The sequence below is a fragment of the Mesocricetus auratus genome, unplaced genomic scaffold (genome assembly GCF_017639785.1).
Source record: "Mesocricetus auratus isolate SY011 unplaced genomic scaffold, BCM_Maur_2.0 Super-Scaffold_6731, whole genome shotgun sequence".
Lineage (NCBI taxonomy): Eukaryota > Metazoa > Chordata > Mammalia > Rodentia > Cricetidae > Mesocricetus > Mesocricetus auratus.
In genome coordinates this window covers 9,826,255-9,845,365 of record NW_024429185.1, presented here as the reverse complement: position 1 = coordinate 9,845,365, position 19,111 = coordinate 9,826,255, and positions in this window count along the sequence as shown.

Genomic DNA, 19,111 nt, shown 5'->3' with positions numbered 1-19,111 from the left:
TAACATGTTTGAGTGAGCATCAGAAGAGAAAAAGTACCTTTAACAGTAAATGGGAGAGAATATGAATAATAAAATTACATATAATTCTCATAGGGAAAATGAATAACAAAACGTGACTTATCATAGAAACCAAGGTTAAAGCCACAACCAGAACTGGGCATGGTGGTGCATGTCTTTAACACAAACATATGGGAAATAGGCATGCAGATCAGAGTTTGAGCCTAGCCTGGTCTATAGAGTGATATTCAAGGATCAAAATCAAAACAACAGCAAACACATACAACCAGTCATAATATATACAATCACATATCTACACGTAAGCACAAAAATTTCTAAAGTCAAAGAACATTACATTATGCAGTATATTCCAGAAATTGGACTTGACTTCTGGCAGACTACAGATGATAGTTGAAATGAGTGGGTTTGTAAAGTTACTGATCAATTTACGAAAAAGCTAGTTCCATTCACTTGTGCCTTGATCTAGCAATACTGTCCATAGTAGTAAAAACAGCAAATCCACAAAGCAATTATAGTGGATAAAACTCTAAACAACCCAGTGTGATATTCTCTAACAACATCCATACCAAATACAGAAAAGCTATCTATTAAAATATAAAACAATATAAGCATAACAGGGCTCTAAAATATTGTGCTAAAATAATCAAAAATAGTAAATTTTGTGTGATTTTCTTTATCTGATATCTGTGAAATCAAATCAGGATACTCGCAGGGAGGTGTGAGAATTAATTGAAAGGCACTCTCAGGATACATTTCTAAAAGGACAGAATTTCTCTTTCTGGTCTTGAAATGTTGTTTTCATTGATTTCAATATTTACAAAGCTATTAAACTTTGCTACCAGAAAATTTGAAGAGTCTTGCCAGAGTTAAAGCATGTTGCAGCAGAAACTAAAGAAATTTCTTGGGATTCTTAGCCTCCCTGAAAAAATATTAATTTAATCAAAGAATGGTCTCGGCAGAATAGTTGAAGACAGACACTTTCATAAGAATTTAAAAGATAAACGTCCACGCAAGCAAGCTACAAATATTAGCAGCAGTCTCCGTGACAGAGGTAAATGAGAGGAATGAGAAAAACTTTTGATTTGATCAAGTCAAGCATGTGGTGGACAAGTGGACGCATTGTATTAAGGAAAGCTTTAAAGAAAGAGATAAAATGCCAAATCACCAACTGAAGCATCATTAGGCTCTGTTCAGCACCAAAGACAGAAGAGAAGAAACAGAAGCTACTCCTTTTGGAGTCAAGATTCCAAAGCGTTCTTAGCCCCAACAGGCTGTGTAGTAGGAGGCTAGAATTCTTGAAGGGAAATGTCTTCACTAAAGGCATAATTATTCCTCCTATCTCTTTAAGCCACCATGGATTATGATAGATATATAATCCTGAGATGTCTTCCTTCCCTGGATGTTGGTTCCTTAGGCAGGTGAATTCATCTCCATAACTGGAGTGTTAGGTCTCTGGCCAGGCCAAAGTTTCCATTATATGAATTAAAAGCAAGGTTTCCCTTAATGGGCCTTTAACTGTGACTCTAAATAGACTTAATACTCTCTCTCTCTCTCTCTCTCTCTCTCTCTCTCTCTCTCTCTCTCTCTCTCTCTCTCTCTCTCTCTGTGTGTGTGTGTGTGTGTGTGTGTGTGTGTGTGATATTGAAGGTGTGGTTTGAGTGATTCCACCAGACTCAAGTGAGGGCTGCCTCCAAACTGGCTCTGAGTCATGGAATGCCAAGGCCTGCCAGCCTCGAGGGTTGATCATGGGAATCAACCACCTGCATGGAGACTAATTGAAGGCATGGTTTAAATGAGCTCACCAGACCCAAGATAATGATAAATAGGTGTTTATTAGGGAAGGGCTTACAAAGATAAGAGTAAATAACTGGTGAGATCTTCCTGATCTTGAAGATGCAGTCTCTGTTCTTCCAATGCACTCTGCAACCCAAAAGAGCATGATCCAGCCTCTCCTCTAACTTATAACGGGTCACATCTGCACCTGAAACCATAACCAAAAGGCGTGCAAGTTTACTGGCAAGGCAAGAAGCCACTACACCATAAAACATTTTTATCAAGTATGTTTACTGCCTATGCATATTCATTGGCCAGAGGTTAATATCCAGCTTTTGCTATGACTATCTATTTAGTTTTTGAGAGCTGATCTCCCATTGAACTTGGAATGCATCATTCGCCTAAGCTTGTTGGCCTAAAAACTCATGGAATCCATTGCTAGCATTATACACATGGGCTAGCACACACATAATGGGCCACTACACCTGCTTTTTCTGTTGGTTCTTAGAGTTTAGTCTTAAGGCTTCTAGCTTGCACAACAAGCAATTTCTAAATGATTCATCTTTCTAACCCAGCTTCTTTCATTTCATAGTGTCCTGTAGAAATCAGATACAAATTGTAGAATTTACATATTATATTTCAAAATGAATGATACAGAGGTGTCCAGATTCTCACCAGCATAAACTCCCTTCTAGCTGTCTGTTCTTTCCTCTTTCCCTTCACTCCTCCATGACTCCCCATCTTTTCACTCTGACTCTTTTTCTGGTTACAGAAAATGTTTCCAGTCAACATTGTCAAGGGAAACCACCTGCATCACTACTTCTCTGAAAATGAACTTTAATGGAACTAAGGAATAACAGAACAGAATGTCTTCAACACCATGCTGTCAAATGCTTTCCTGAGAGTTCACTTTGCAGTTTTGGCAGTATCACTCAAAGATAGATAACAAAGTCTCATTAGATAATTTCTTCAGGACATGTAATCTTGTGTTACATACATGCTAAAATGATTGTGTTTTGCAGGCAAATATGTAGAACATATTTCTATGCCTATATGTATGCGTGTGTGTTTGCGTGTGAAGGGAAGATGCTGACTCTGGGTGTTTTTCTTCAAGTCTCCATCATATTGACTTAAGCATGGTCTCTCCATGAACCAACAAACTGCTATTATGATTAATGTAAGTGGCCAAGATGTCCAAAAAAATCTTTGTCCACATACAGTTCACTGGAATTGCAGGCAGGTCACCACACCTATTAAACTTTAAAATTTTATTTTTATTTTATATATAAGGATTTATTGCCTACATGTAAGCCTTTGCACTATATATGCATGAAGTGCTCTCAGAGGACAGAAAATGGCACTGAATCTTCTGGAACTGGAGTTACAGATGGTTGACCATCATGTGGGAGCTGGGAACTGAACTCTGTTCCTCTGCCGGAGAAACAGGTGCTTTTAGCCACTGAGCCATGTCTCCAGTACCAACCTTCCCAATTTTGTATGTATCCCAGGTCTGGTCTTCATATTTACCAAGCAAGGGCTTAACTCTCACCCATATTACCTACTTATCTCTTCAACCATGGGTCATTTTCATTTCTGAAACATTTTCCTCTTTTTATTACTAAAAGTAAGTCATCAAATATGTTCCTTTCATTGTTTTTGTAATTATCCTTTGAATTCTGCAATTAGGGCAGCAAGATAATAAATAGTTAAGGTTAAATAATGAAAGAATTTCAAAATTCAGGAAGATGACATGCTCATCAAGAAGCAGCAAAACCATTTTATTCTCTTATTTACAAGTTAATAAATCAATTATTTTTTCATAGCTTCCAAAAGGACTAGCAATCAAAGTAAGAACAAAAATGAAAACAAAGAAGCAATGAATTTAAAGATTATGGAGGGTTATATGGAAGGGATTGAGAATGGGAAAGGAAAGAAATGGTTTACTTAAACTTTATTGAACAGCACTGTTGCAGGATATTTGAGCACATTGTTAACCTTGAGATTGCTTTATTTACTGGAATAACCCGTTTCTAGTGGTGTGGTTTATCCCTAGCACACACCTTTAATCCAAGAGCTTTCTGATTATTGTAAACAGTGTCAGATGAAGTCAACCATAAGTCAAGAGGGTGAGCAAGCAACCAATTTAGAAGTGAACAAGAAAAGTGGCATAGAGAATAAGAGGGAATGGGGAAAGACAGAGAGACTAAGAAGTAGAAGGGAGCAACACTCAGTTTGAGAAGTTGTCTGAGACAGCATGGAAAAACAAAAAAGGTTTTTCTGGGATGTCCACAGAGGAGGAAGGCCAGCTGGGTGTTAGGTCTGCCTCTCAGAGCTAGTAGGCTTTCACACCAGCATCTGGCTCCCAACTATTTATTGATAAAATTAAACAATTAAGGTTTTTCTCCAAACAACAAACAGCTACAACAACAAAAGAAGAAGGGACAACAAGGGGATCTCCCCTAAAAAGTCCATTATAGCATTCCTTTATTGCCTGTGCCAGTTGGTCCATGTTTACTCAGGTAAATTAAATTTTTGTTTTTTATAATATGATTTTAACAATTCATAGTAAGGAGATTGATCTGTTCCAAAACTGAATAAAATGGAAGATAAAGATAAATGTTGGAAATATTTTTGAGTGGCATAAGCAAATTGAAGTTGCAGGGTGACACTGAAAATGTGACCTTTGATGTCTGTGTGTTTATGTACAGGCTGTGTCACAATACTGAGTGGAAGATCACAATAGAAAACAGATTGAGCCACACAGAACAAAAGCTTATTCAATGCACAGGCTATTTTTAACTGAGGATGGAAATATATAGACTCACTCGGATCTTGAGCAAGTCACTAATTTGTTCAGAAGCTTCAGGAAATGAAGTAAGGGCTGAAAAGAGTTGAATTATATTATAAATCTGCTCTTTGTAATAGAAAGCACAGGGACCTTGAGGTTTATAAATTGTGCTATCTGTGCTGTGGCTACAAGTAAAATCAGTGATCACTAAAGAACACAACTCATATTTCTCAGTCTCTGCAAACAAAGAAAGTTCATTTCCATCTCCATATACAGATAGAAAATTATTTCTGAAAGCACTCTCTTCAAAAGTACTTACACTGTCTCATATTATTATTTCAATTATATGGTAAAGGAGGTACACTAATATACAAAAGTCACTAGATTCTTTTGTCACAGCATGACAAAACTGAGTCAAACTAGCAACAGAAGAACAGTTTGCATGTGCTCAAGGCTTCTGGGAACAGCTTCTTCCTAATAATTCTAATAGCTTCCTGTAGTCTGATAAATATCCTTTATGAGTAATTTTAATGAAGAACATTAATGATTTTTAAATGCTACAAATCTGTGCTAGACCAAATACTCCATGCTGTACCTATGACATTATATATATATATATATATATCCTTACAAATGTAAAGATTTAATTTCTAGAAATCTTTGAGTTTAATTTTAAATAGAGAACAAAGTTCTTGCCCCAAAGACTTTAGAGGGAGTCTTCACTTCAATAGCAAGTCAGAAGTTAAACTATCTAAAAACGATATCCCTGTTTTTACAGCAACTGCAATCATTCAAATTGATTCAAGACACAGGCTTCATAGAGACTTGGCCACATGTCACCAAGAGCTTACTGAGAGAAGGACATGGTCAGTTGAGTCAAATAGACAACAGTTTCAAAAGGCTGAAAAAATCCTCAAGTTATAATTATTCTTCTGTTTCATTATGTTTGTGACCTTGCATTAGTTCTATCAACATTCAAGTTTTCATTAATCCCACAGCAAGGAGCTTATCTGTGATTAAAACAGACAAGTCTCTTTCAAGAGCAATTTAATATGTGCCCCTTCTCAAAAGACAATTTTGCTGTCTCTACTGACAAGATGGTTTCTGTGCCCTGTGACACTGTTACTTTTCATGAGAGCCTTGAGGCTGTTTTCTAGAATCATTTGATGAGTAATTAATGAATAATCTTTGAAAATAAATGTCTTTTTAGATCTGCCAGTATCTTTTACAGATTATTTTTATCTCACCTCTTAAAGTGACTGATCTTCCTGTTCCTAATCTATTTTGTGTTCTGATTAACAATTCCTTCTACCCTCAACAGAGTGAGAGTATTGGAATAATAAAGAAAACAAATTACCAAGTATAACCAACTAAATAAAAAATTGAATTAACAATTGTTCTTGTCAAAGTTAATTTGATCCTAAAATACCAATATTTGATCTAGAGTCACAGTCACATTGAAGTTTTCCCTAATATGTATTACCAAAATCAGAATTGTATACATGGGGGAAACATTATCCTGTACATTTTCCTAACATATAAATTTATTTTCATCAGAAACCAAGATAATTACAACTTCATTTTCAACAGGAATCACCATAAAACTAGATAAATGATATTATATATGTGATGTAAAGAAGAAAGAATATACTACGTTCTAATCATGGAGCATCTTACAAAATTCACAGAAGACTGCAAAACAATTCCTGGAAAGGAAAACCATTATAAATACTCCCAGAGAAAGCAATATTCCTCAGTGGGTAAAGTTGTCATAAAACCTGAATTTAATCTCTGGGCCTCTCCCAAGTTGTCCTCTGACCTCCACATGTGTGCTATGGTCATGGAACTCATGCAGAAAATAATAAAGGAGAAATAATAATAATACGCCTGCCAAATCTTCAGTCTGGTTTGCTGCCAAAACTGATATTGTCAGTCCATAAATGGAGGGCATAGAAAATTTTTTTCTGAAGAATATTCCAGTAGCATGGGAAATAACTACCCAAATTGACAAACGGGGTAGATCGAAAAAGCTTTTGGATAGGGAAAAAAATCAGTTTAATAGTTTACCTGAATTACTGGAAACAAGACTTCCTTACTATATTTCACACAGGCTTTATCATCTATAACATACAAAATACTGTATAATTAAATATAAAAGCTTAAATTTTTCTTCAGTAAGTGGGTCAGTGAGCTAAATAGACAGTTGACAAAAGAAACATTAACATTTTTAAACTGCAAATCATCCTCAGCTATCTGATAAATAAGAATTAAAATTACTTTGAGATTATATGTCAACACAGTTATAGCAAGTGACATCAATAAAAGAACCAGAAACACTGATGAGGTTACTCACAGGAATGTGAACTGCTGTTATGTCTATGGATAGCAACACAGAACTTCATAAAAAATATGAAATGGAATGACTATACAACCTGGTCATACAGTTTACTTGTCTCTCACATTATTGATACACTATTCAAGAGAGCCAAGACATAAGTCATCCTATCTACTTACCAACAGACAACTGGATAAGGAAAATTAAGTACACATACAGTGCAAGTTTTGTCAGTTGTAAAGAAAAAGAAATCACTATGTTTGCAGGAAATTAGATGGAGATAGAAATTGTGATATCAAATAAAGTAACACAAGCCCAGAAAGACAAATGCCACATTTTTTCTCAGAATACAGACCATAGATTTTACTTTGTGTGTGTGTGTGTGTGTGTGTGTGTGTGTGTGTAAGGTTATTATTCATGAAACTAAATTGTAACTTGGTATGTAAGTTTTAAAATGCATTTAAAACATTCTTTGGAAATAAAGGTTACTTTAGAGAATCTACTGTTTTAAATTTTATCATTTACTTTTCACTCATTGGTTGAGCTCTTTGGCAAATTGAAAAGCAATAGTAGACAGCAGGGAATCAGTGCTACCACTACATTGTTCTAATTCTTCACAACCACACTATAGTATGCTCTGAACTACTGGGATGTGCCTGTGCTCAGATTCAGAGCAGCTGCTTCTGTGATGCAGGTCTGTATACTGCTCCTCTGGGGAACTTCAGCACAAAGCCTCATATATGTTTAAATATATATATTTTTTTTTAAATTTAAATTAGAAACAGGGTTGCTTCACATGTCAATTCCAGGTCCCTCTCCATTTCCCTCCTCTCCTCCTGTGCCCTCCCACCAACACCCCCCCAATATCCCCTCTTTCCCCAGGGAGGGTGAGGCACTCTATGGGGGCGTCCACAGTCTGTAATTTCATCCAGGGCAGGGCTTAGACCCTCCCTCAAGAGTTCAGGGTGAGAGTGCATCTCTCATTATTGGATGGGAGTCCGAAGTCCATTTGTATACCCAGGATAAATACTGATCTACTGCCCAAGGCTCAATAGATTACCTAGGCCTCCTCACTGACACCCACATTCAGGGGGTCTTCATCAGTCCTATGCTGGATTCCCAGGCATCAGTCTGGGATTCAAGAGCTAACCCTAGTCAGGTCAGCTGTTTCTGGGGGTTAAACCAGCACAGTGTTAAACTTTTGAATTAGGTGATTTTTGTTTGTTCTTGTAAATTATATGATGACAAAATATTAAGCAAAAAATTATAACAAATGATACAATGTGTATAAACAATGAATTTAGACAAGGAAACCACACTTTATATGATTTCATTGGCAAAACAATGTCAAGATTAAGACACACACACACACACACACACACACACACAACCTGTTTCCTAGAGACTAGAAGTGAAGAGTACTAGAACATAACTACTACTGGATACATGATTGTTGTGGAACATTATTTAAAAGTGTGTTATATTTGCTTATGCTGTGGAACATTTCTTTTAATGATACACAGAAGTGCTTCATTATGTTAACTTAAATTTGTTTAACTCTGTGATGCTGTGATTGTTTGCCTGTCTAGAATACCTGATGGTCTAACAAAGATCAGGAATGTCCAAAAATGAGGCAGATGATGTGATGGGTAGGGCTGGAAGGCAGAGAAAATAAGTAAAAGGGGGAATCTTGGATTAAAAAGATAAGGAGTAAGAGAGAACCAGGAGAGGAAGACACGAGGGCTAGTCATCCAGCAACATAGCCATTCGAAGGAATGAGCCTGTGAGCAAGATATTTGTAAGTATCCCATCCCAGCAGGAGCCAATGCACCCCAGCATTCTAGTACATTTCTAAAGGAGAGCTACCAGAGTCATACTTGCTTGCACCCAGTGGAAGGGAACCCTGGATGTATACCGATCAGAAGAGGAAGAGGCTCTTTCTGCACCCATTGGGAGAAGGGAAATGAAGGAAACAAGATAAAAACACACTTAGCAACAGAAAAGCAAATGTGCCACCACCAGAATCTAGAGACTCTACACCAGCAAAACTCAAACACTCCAATGTAAATGAAGCAGGAGAGAATGACTTTAAAAGCAACTACATGAAAATGATAGTGGCCCTCAAAGAGGATATGAAAAAAATTCCTTAAAGAGATGGAAGAAAAAATGAACCAAACACTGCAAAAATGCAAGAAATGGAGGAAAAGTAAAAAAATAAAGATGATAATGAACATAGAGAACTTAAAAAAATTACACCTGACTTCTCCATGGAAACTATGAAAGCCAGAAGGTCCAGGATGACAGACCAGACTACTATACCCTGTAAATCTTTCAGTCACTGTAGATGGAGAAAACAATATATTCCATGACAAAACCTGATTTAAACAATACATATCCATTAACCCAGCTCTACAGAAAGTTCTGGAAGGTAAACTCCAACCCAAGGAAGTTAACTATAACCAGAAAAACATAAGCAATAGATAATCCCACTTTCCCAACGGGCAAAAGAAACAACAGGTGGAAATCCACATGCTACGTTCATAGCAGCAATATTTGCAATAGCCAGAACCTGGAAGCAACCAAGATGCCCCTCAACTTAGGAGTGGATAGAGAAAATGTGGTACATGTACACAATGGAGTACTACTCAGCAGAAAAAAACAATGGAATCTTGAAATGTGTATGCAAATGGATGGCATTAGAAGAAACCATCCTGAGTGAGGTAACCCAGTCACTAAAAGACAAACATGGTATGTACTCACTCATATATGGATTTTAGACATGGATCATTGGAGTGCCAGTCTACAATTCCACCACCAGAGAGTCTGGGAAAGAGGGAGAACCCTAAGAGAGATATGCATGGTACTACAGAGAAGGGGAACAAAACTAGATCTTCTGAGGGAATTGGGAGCAGGGAGGGGTAAAAGGAGCTGGGAGAAAGAGCAGAGGAGAAAGAATAGGAGGACAATGGAGAGCAGGAAGGATGAGTTGGGGGAAGAATAGAGGGGAGCAGGATGAGAGATACCATAATAGATGGAGCCATTAAAGGTTTGAGGAGAGATCTAGCACTAGTGAAATTTCCAGAGATGACACCAACTGGCAAGCTAAGCAACCCTCCCTGATAATAAGTTTGACGAGTACCTTATATGCCATCGTAGAACCTTCATTCAGTGGCTGATGGAACCAGAGGCAGACACCCACCGCTAAACACTGAACTGAATTCCTGGAAACTGGTGGCAGAGAGGGAGGACTGATGAGCAAAGGAGTCGAGACTGGGCTGGTGAAACCCACATAGAAGCTGACCTGAACAAGTGGGAACTCTTGGATCCCCTACTGGTGGCTGAGAGGGCCGCATGGGTATGATTGACACCACCCTGAATGTGGGTGTCAGTGAGGAGGCCTAGGCAATCTATGCCGCCTTGGGTAGTAGATCACTATTTATCCCTGGTGTACAAATGAAATTTTGTTGCCCATCCCATATTGAGGGACGATCTCTCAGCCTGGTCACATGGGGAAAAGCCTAGGTCCTGCCCTGAATGATCAAACAGACTCTGGAGATCCCCATGGAGGGTCTCACCCTCCTTGGGGAGCAGAGTGAGGATTGGGTGGGGATCTGGGATTGTTGATGGGGGAGCAGGGAAGGAGGGGATTGAGAGGGAGCTGGGATTGATATGGGAAACAATCTTGTTTCTAATTTAAATAAAAAAAGATATTCAGAATTAAGAACCAAAGCCCAGTGGCAAAGGATAGTCAGGAAATTTTAAAGTTTAAAAAAACTTGCCTCCCCACAAAAAATCCCAAAGAGTAAAGATTACTAAAACAACCAACACATGATCTTTCTGGAGGGTCTACAAAACTAACCAGTATAAAATTAATAGAATACCAGACTGATAGCTGAGAGGCCAACAGGGAACTGATCCAGACTCCGTGAATATGATGTCAATGAAGAGGCCTCAGCAATCTCTGGGGCCTTGGGTAGTAGATTGGTGTTACCATGGCGTACAAATGAACTTTGGGAGCCCACTCCACATGGAGGGAAGCTCTCTCAGCCTGGACACATGGGGGAGGGACTAGGTCCTGCCCTGGATGAAATGACAGACTCTGGAGATTCCCCAGAAAGAGCGCCTCACCCTCCCTGGGGAATGATGTGGGGATTGTGTGTGGGGCTGGGGGGGGGGGAGCTGGTGGAGGGACAAGGGAGGAGGGGTGGGAGAGAGAGCTGGGATTGACATGTGAAGCATTCATGTTTCTAATTTAAATAAAAGCATATGTTGAGGGAAAAATTAATAGAATAACTATGTAAACTATTTTGCATGCTGCCACATGTCACATTAGATCTAAATAGGAGAAAGAGAACAGTGTATAAAGGGAGCCTGAAATATACAAGGAAAGCTTCAGCTTGATGAGAGCACACTTGAGCAATGAATTGGAAGAGAAGGCTCCCGTGTCTGTATGGAGCAAATAACCAGTGCTTAGGCTTTGAGAATTGAGGACATATGAGATAATGTAGATTTTGAAACCCCGAGGCGGTATTGGAAAAGCAAAGTAAAACAAATGGAACCAGAAACATATCAGGCAGATTGTATTTGTGCACCCAAGTGAACTTGAATCTCTGAATCGGATAGATATTTTTAGAATCAATTTAATTTGAGGGAGGATCTATTGGCAGGAATGTTACTGAGGGGTTATAGTGAGTAACTTGGGTGTTGATACACCTCTAAACCATTTATTGAAAATTGACCTCAGAGGGAAGGAATAAACACAAAAGAATGAAAGCCATAGCAATCAATGCAGCCTGGGAAGAAACGCAAGCAGCTGAGAGGCATTGCATACTTGTTAGAATAGAGACTGTAACCTGAGCTGATGCTGTGGGTGACTCATGTGAGAGATAGGAGAAGATTCAAGGGTTGAACTTATTACTTAGAAGGCAGAGGTTGCCTTTAACTGAAATAGAAGAACAGAGTGTACAGCATGAGAGGAAAAAAGGCCAGGATGTCACTGTTGAGAATCTTAACCAAATTATGAGCTTTTACACATCTAAATAACCAATTTTAAGAGCACAGGGTTATTAAAGGTACCCACCATGGTTTCCATAAATCTTAGACATAGAAGGTAAAATTTAGTCATATTTTGATCTCGATATCCATTCAGGTTTGTTATAATTCATAAGTAGAGACCTCATTTGAATACAAAACACAAAATACAACATTTACAAACTTTCTAAAATTGCTTTCTAACTTTAAAGATTCATGTTCAATATCATTTATATAAAAAAAAGAATTTGGGTAAAAGATGGATCAACGGCATTACCACAGAAAGCCTAAAGTGAGTATTTCTCAACTTTTGTCTTAGAAGTCACTTAATAAAGCAGCCATAGTAGTACTGCTGCCACTTAAGGCATAGAATTTGACAGCTACTTTAATATGACTAATTTTACTAAAGTAGATCTCTTCTTGTGAAACATAGGGGGAAAATCATTTCCGTTGTCTTATTTTTACATAATATATGACAGTATCAGAGAAGAGTTCAGTGAGAGGTCATTCTTCCATGGCCAGGAAAACATTACTATCAATTGTTGTATCATTGGACATAAAATTAATGAAGAAAGCCATCCCCAGAAACACCTTTTGTATTACTTTTGTATTATGCATAAAATCTATTATAAAGAAAACAAAGAGGAATCAGAAACTATGAAACTCTGCATGTTACTGATGACAAGCGGGGAATTGGGCAGGAAATCTATTTAACAATTGAACAAATATTGAGTACTTCCCACTCCTCTCCTTCTCACTGCCTGTGACACCATGATTACTACTATACAAAAGTACCACCAAAGTCTTCTGCTTAACATTGACTAATTGCTAAATTTAAACACCAGGTCTTAATGTGATTTTTCAAACTAGTTTACATTCTTTTCAACTGTTATTCTGATTTTAAATTTAAACTGAGATTATCAATAAGGGAAGAAAACCTTATTTTAAGCAAATACTTTGACTAAATATGGAGTTTACATTCCTTTCAGGAACACAGAATGTAGAATTTTAGATATCCTCTCACTGTCTCTGTGAAATTGCCCAAAGTTACTGTTAACTCATGGGGCATGCACAAGTATCCACGTGTGTCTCCAAACTGGTGCTTCTATCATTGTTCTAACAAAGACACTCATGTAATTATTTTCAATGTTTTCATAAAAACAACAATTTTTGTGGAAAAAGATGTGCAACCTAATAGTATAAATTTTTTTAAAGATTAGGATTAAGAGTCACTATAACAAGTGAAGATTTTCAAAACTAAGAACCAGGATTTAGGTGAGAGCATTTACTTCAGTGATGGTCCATATAAATAATGTTCTATGGCCTATTTGAGAGGAAAGGGACAGGGCATTGATTGAATCTGGGGAAAAAGTGTCTTTCTCCCAGATAGCTTATTTCTGGATTATGAAAACTTTATCTTGACAGCCAGTTAGCTCACCCTTTTCTGTATTCATAATACTCTGTGGGACAAAACTGTAATGTTTTAAAAGCCATCACAATCATGTGTCTTCATGTATAGATTTCTACATGCCATAAAATGTTTTTATTGATGAAAACACTTTCTTAACTCATAGTGTTCATTTTAGTTGTCTGCATTTGATAGTCTGTATGCATACCCAATAAAATTAACTTTCTTTGTGACTTGTATTAAATGAATTATCCATTATAAATCTCTATGTAACACATAGAGACATGTTGTTCTAATGAATAGTTTCCAAGAACACACACCCAATTCTTTATCAACCGACTCCTTGACTTGAATGAACTACTTTGTCTAGCCACTCAAATAACATCTGTGCTTACTCTTAACAATTGCATTGTGCTCACAGAGACAATACAAGAATTAGAAGTTGCTGTACCTGTGGTAAAGAGGTACTACAACAAAGTTAATGTTTTTTGGAATTCTGGTTTTGAGTCAACTGTATTCTCTTTAATTCGTCCTGCTTAAATCCTGCATAAAATAAAGTAATTTGGTTGTCCAGGTTTGCTTTCTATGACACATAGTTATCTATTCTTTTCTATAATATGTTCACACTTAGAATAATGTGTCATAAGTATACTATTTTGAATAGGTTATACACTTCTGTGAAGTACACATTCTCATTTTTGATGCATGCACTTTATCTTCTAATATGGTGATAAGTATATGATAATTATAAAATATATGACATATCTCTAGTGATAATTTTATATGTTAATTGCTAAGTCACAAATGTGTCTAGTAATGATTTACATCATATAAGTTGCCATTGACTATGTAATGAAGCTATTGTTTATAGTAGTTTAGTTATTAGACAAGTAAAATAAGAACAATTTAAATTTAGAAGAAGAAATATCCAATGTAAATTGTAAAGGATGGAAAAGAAAAATAGAAAAGATGAGTAGAATTTCTTAGAAGAAGAAAATGTCCAGATAAAGTATTTTAAAAGTATGTTAATGATATATAGATTTGAGCATCTCAATTTCTATTTACTATTCTATGGATTTTTTTGTTTATTTATTCCCTCAAAAATAAAGTGTGAATTTTAAAAGAAAAATATATTTTCTCTTAAGTGCCATTAGATAATATTTGTATTAGTTCCTCTTCCATGATGAGGTATTTGGAGGAAAATATGTAAAGGTTATTCATTTATTGGAACTTACATCTTGAGAAGAAAATGAATTGTGGTGGAGAAGTCACAGTTGTAAGCACAATTCATGTCTTTGGTTGTGGGAGTTTATTCACATCTGTGTGAATCAGGAAGCAGAGAAAGGGAAGAGTCACAACTCAGCTAATTTTCTCTTTCTCCTGTATTATGATTTCAGAACCTATGTAATTGTGTCATCTATTTCAGGAAAGGACTTCCTTCCTGAGCTAACATAGTCGAGATACACCAAAAAGTGTGCCTCACAACTATCCAGGTGTGCCTCATGAATACCTAGGTATGCGCTACAACTATCCAGGTATGCCTCACAACTCTTAGTTGCTTTTCATTCTAATTATGCTGTTAATACAGGCTTATATACAGGCTTACAGGACAGTGGAAAAACCCAAGGTGATAGAGATCATGTTTTCCTTGTGCTAGAAGTTGATGTCACTGGGCCAATGCAGAGGTAGAAAGCCAGGACTAGAAAACAGGATGCACCTGTGGCTATCGGCTGACAAACAACTCAGAGAACCTGTGGGGGCTGGGACCCAACCTCCCCTGCCTCCTTTATATATTAATTAGCGGCTGTGTCAGGTGACTAGGATGTTAATGTCAACCTTACACATCAATGTAGAAATCATCCAGTCTGCATGACTCTTCTGTCTTAGGTTGGCTGGCATCCCTGTAGTACTGAAAAGGGGATTTCACCACTCATCCAATGGGCTGGCTGTATTTACAGACTGTGAGATAGTAGCCCCAGATACAATGTCTGCTATAGCAGCAACAGCAATAGCTACAATCACCCCAGCATGATGCCAAAGTCTCTTTGCAAGGTGTGTCAAGGACAAACTGCTAGTCTTCCAGTTCTTTGTCAGCTCAGGGATGAAAACTCATGGGTATGGGAATTTGATGCAGCAGACCTGTTGAAAAACTAGAAATCTTGAACTGGCCTTGGCAGGCTCCCATAGTCTCAGGTCCGGTTTTTCTCTGTTCCATGCATCTCACCAAATGTTCTGGCAGCCACTGACCTTTATTCTTTTCCTGCAAGAAAACACAAAAAATGACTTAGCACATGTTTGGTGCCTTTTCCAGTTTGTGCAGTGACCAGCACGAAGCCTGAATACCTATCAACTGTCATGTGTACACATCTTAACTTGCCAAGGTCTTAGGTAGATTCTTAACTATAGCCAAAGAAACTTAAGTATCCTTTAATCATATCCAAGGCAATTTAAGCAGTTCTTTTTGTCAGCATTAACGCATTCACAATCACATACTGTTGTGGCCACACCATACACACAGAACATACATACATCTATTAGTCATCCTTTTTCCCCTAGGCCATAGTTAGTTTGCTGAAATGAAACTTCCTTAATTAAAATCTCTGTGACAGAATAGTTCCATCTATGTGTGCCCCTCATCATCCCTCCATTTGAGAAGTTCTGAGCTACACTGTGGGGCTACAACCATACCCACTGCTTCTAACTCTGTACATGCAGGGTGGAAAGGCCAGGATTTTGACCAAAATTTTTTAGAGATGACTCACAAAATTGACCTTAAATTTGTAGCAATAACCAACCATGTATAAATGAAAACAAATATTTATAAACAATACTTGGGAATGTGGGCATCATTCTTTCCAAACTACTTCCTGCTGTTAGGGGGCATTGAAATATCATGGGGGATCACGATGGGGAAAAAAACGCCTGTTGAAGTACTTGTTTTTGTGGTCTCCAAGGCTCCATCATCTCAGCTGTTTTAGATGTAAGATCACCTGGACTACTGCTTCAGGTGTTCTTGCTTCATCAAACCATACTAGTCTGGAAGGAACCCACAGGTTTTTATTTTCTGTGGAAACAAAAGCAGAAATTCTTTCCCAAGTAACCTTCCTTATATTTAAATTTAGAGATCAAAGCATTTTCAAGATACATAAGTTTGACTAATTCAGCAGCTTTGATAATCAAAAGTATTTTAGCAGTTTTTGCTCCTTCCTTAGCAATTAAACAACTTACAGACAACACAACAGCACGCAGTACCAAGACTCTGTGTATTTTCCATTCCATATAATTTTACATTTTCCTTTTCTTTCACTTAATACCAGTACCTCATTTACTGTTACCCATTTTCAATCCACCCGTTTTAAATGGACCCTTCAACCAAGGGGGATCTCACAGGTTCCCCTTTCTTTCCCAAAATTGGTGTCAGGTGAGGGCCTGGATATTTAATCTAGTACCTGTAACTTGGTACCCTTTTCAATACACCCTTATAAACTTACTTTCTGGCCAGCCTTTGAGGGTGATCTCTCAGATTCCCCTTTATTTCCCCATCTCATTGTTGGGCAAAAGCCTGAAGATTTAAATCAACCTGTTTTCAATTCCTTTCTTTCCCAAGTCTCCTTTCTCATTTCTTTACCAGTCTCGTTTCTTTCCCAATCTTGTTGCTTTTATTTCCCTAGTTGTGTCTTTTATTTCCTGATTTCTAACTGATACCTATTTTCAATTCCTGTTGACCAGTCATGCCCAGGCACTGGGTGTCAGGAGCTCAAGGCTACTCTGGCAGTGGCATCAGCTGCAGCAGCTTGAGCCTTACTGTGCCAATAGTTCAGGTCTCTCTGATTATCTTCCCTATCTGGGTGGGACCTCCACTTGGGGCGTCTATGCCATGAACAATTCCGAGGTATCAGAAAATGAAAGACAAGATGTCCAACCATTTGTGCTAAGAGAATGCAGCCTTTATTGCCAGGAGAATGCATGTGTGTATGTGTGCAAGTGCTAAGAGGTTAGTCTCTCTCTCTCTCTCTCTCTCTCTCTCTCTCTCTCTGTCTCTCTCTCTCTCTCTCTCTCTCAACTCAGAGACTCTGTGGAGTCTGGGACTCAACAATGATGAGATAATTCTGTGGTGAGTACTTGACTAACAAATCCCCAATATCGATAGGAAAAGTCAAGCATGGCTGGTTGTGTGTGGCTATACCCCCAGCATTTTTGGGTAGATGCAGATATTTTGTTGACACGACAGCTTAGAAGAACCAAGATTCCAGTTCAGGGTCAGACCTTGCATCAGGTCTACAGAGGAAAGAATGATAGATAAAGACAATATCTTGCCCTAGTCTTCTCTTGTGCCTGCCTTAACTTGTACACTTTTACACTGACTTCGATGCATCATACATATACACAAGAAACAGACAATACACACATATGAAAATAAATAAATGAATAAAAAATATGGTTTTAAAAAATAAGAACTATGGCATTTAAGATTAAGCTCCTTAAGAAAATCACATTTAAGTACAAAACTCTATGCACATAAAGCATAATTTTAATTAAATTTTTAATATTGTACAATACATGTGTGTATGATTATTTTGTGTGAATATACATATGAGTACAGGTATGTGCACATAAAAATTCTACCTCATTTCTTTTTAGTCACTGCTTAATGTGCTAGACCAGCTGGCTTAGGAGCTGAGAGGGATTGTCTTGTCTATTCCTCTTATCAGGTTCCAGGTCAAACTGAGTTACAGAAACACACCAGATTTGGCTATAAAGAGTTCTGGGGATCTGAACTCATGACATGTTTCATTGCAAATTCTCTGTCCATGAGTCATCTCCCCAGCTGCAACATGAAAATCTTCAACAAACAATATAGGCACATTAAGGACAAGAAAATCAATCTTGTTTTCTGAAATAAAATCTATTCCTTTTCTTGTTATGGGAGTGCACCTATAGATTTCCACTAGTAAAATCAACAATACTGTGATGCTAACAATTCCTATTAAAAATAATACATAATTTCTCCTTACCTATCTTTTCTATTTTCTGCATTTACTCAGGTTAGTTAATTCAAATACATACTAGTACCTGAAGATTTGGACCTAGAAAACTCAAATGGAAGAATACATATGGCATTTGGCTTCCTGAAACTGGCTTGCTTTCCACCATGTGATCTTTGTTAGTTTCATCTTTTACACCTGCAGTGTTCATGATTTCATTTTTATATACAGCTAAATAGTCTGTTGTGTATATGTAGCACATTTTCTTTATGCATTCATCATCTGGGAGGATATCTCATTGTTTTTTTCTTCCATTTTCTAGTTATTGTGACTAGAAAAATAATGAATGTGGCTGAGCAAATAGTCAGTTGTGCCCTTTGGTCATGTGTCAACCTGCATCTTAAGGCCAGGAATTTTTGCAGAAGATTAGGGGAAAGATTATTAGAGCCAGAACAACAGGATTTAGTGTAAGATTTATTTCCTAGAAATGTTGAAGCCACACCTGCCTAATATGACCTGAAAAAAATCAACTCTGATAAACATGCTAATACACAGGGTTGAAAGCTCATGAGTCTCAATCCTAAAAAAAGAACAACAGCAAGTAAGTTTATTTTAATGACTTTACAAATTTTCAATGTGGCCCAAGAATCTTTTTTTGGCTTGAGAGGGTCTCAATGAAACCTTACTTCATGGCTACATAATTGTATTGTTTGTGTATTTGAAGGTGTTTAAAGGTCTCACTTGTCAGTGATGGTATTTAGTCAACAGAAGAG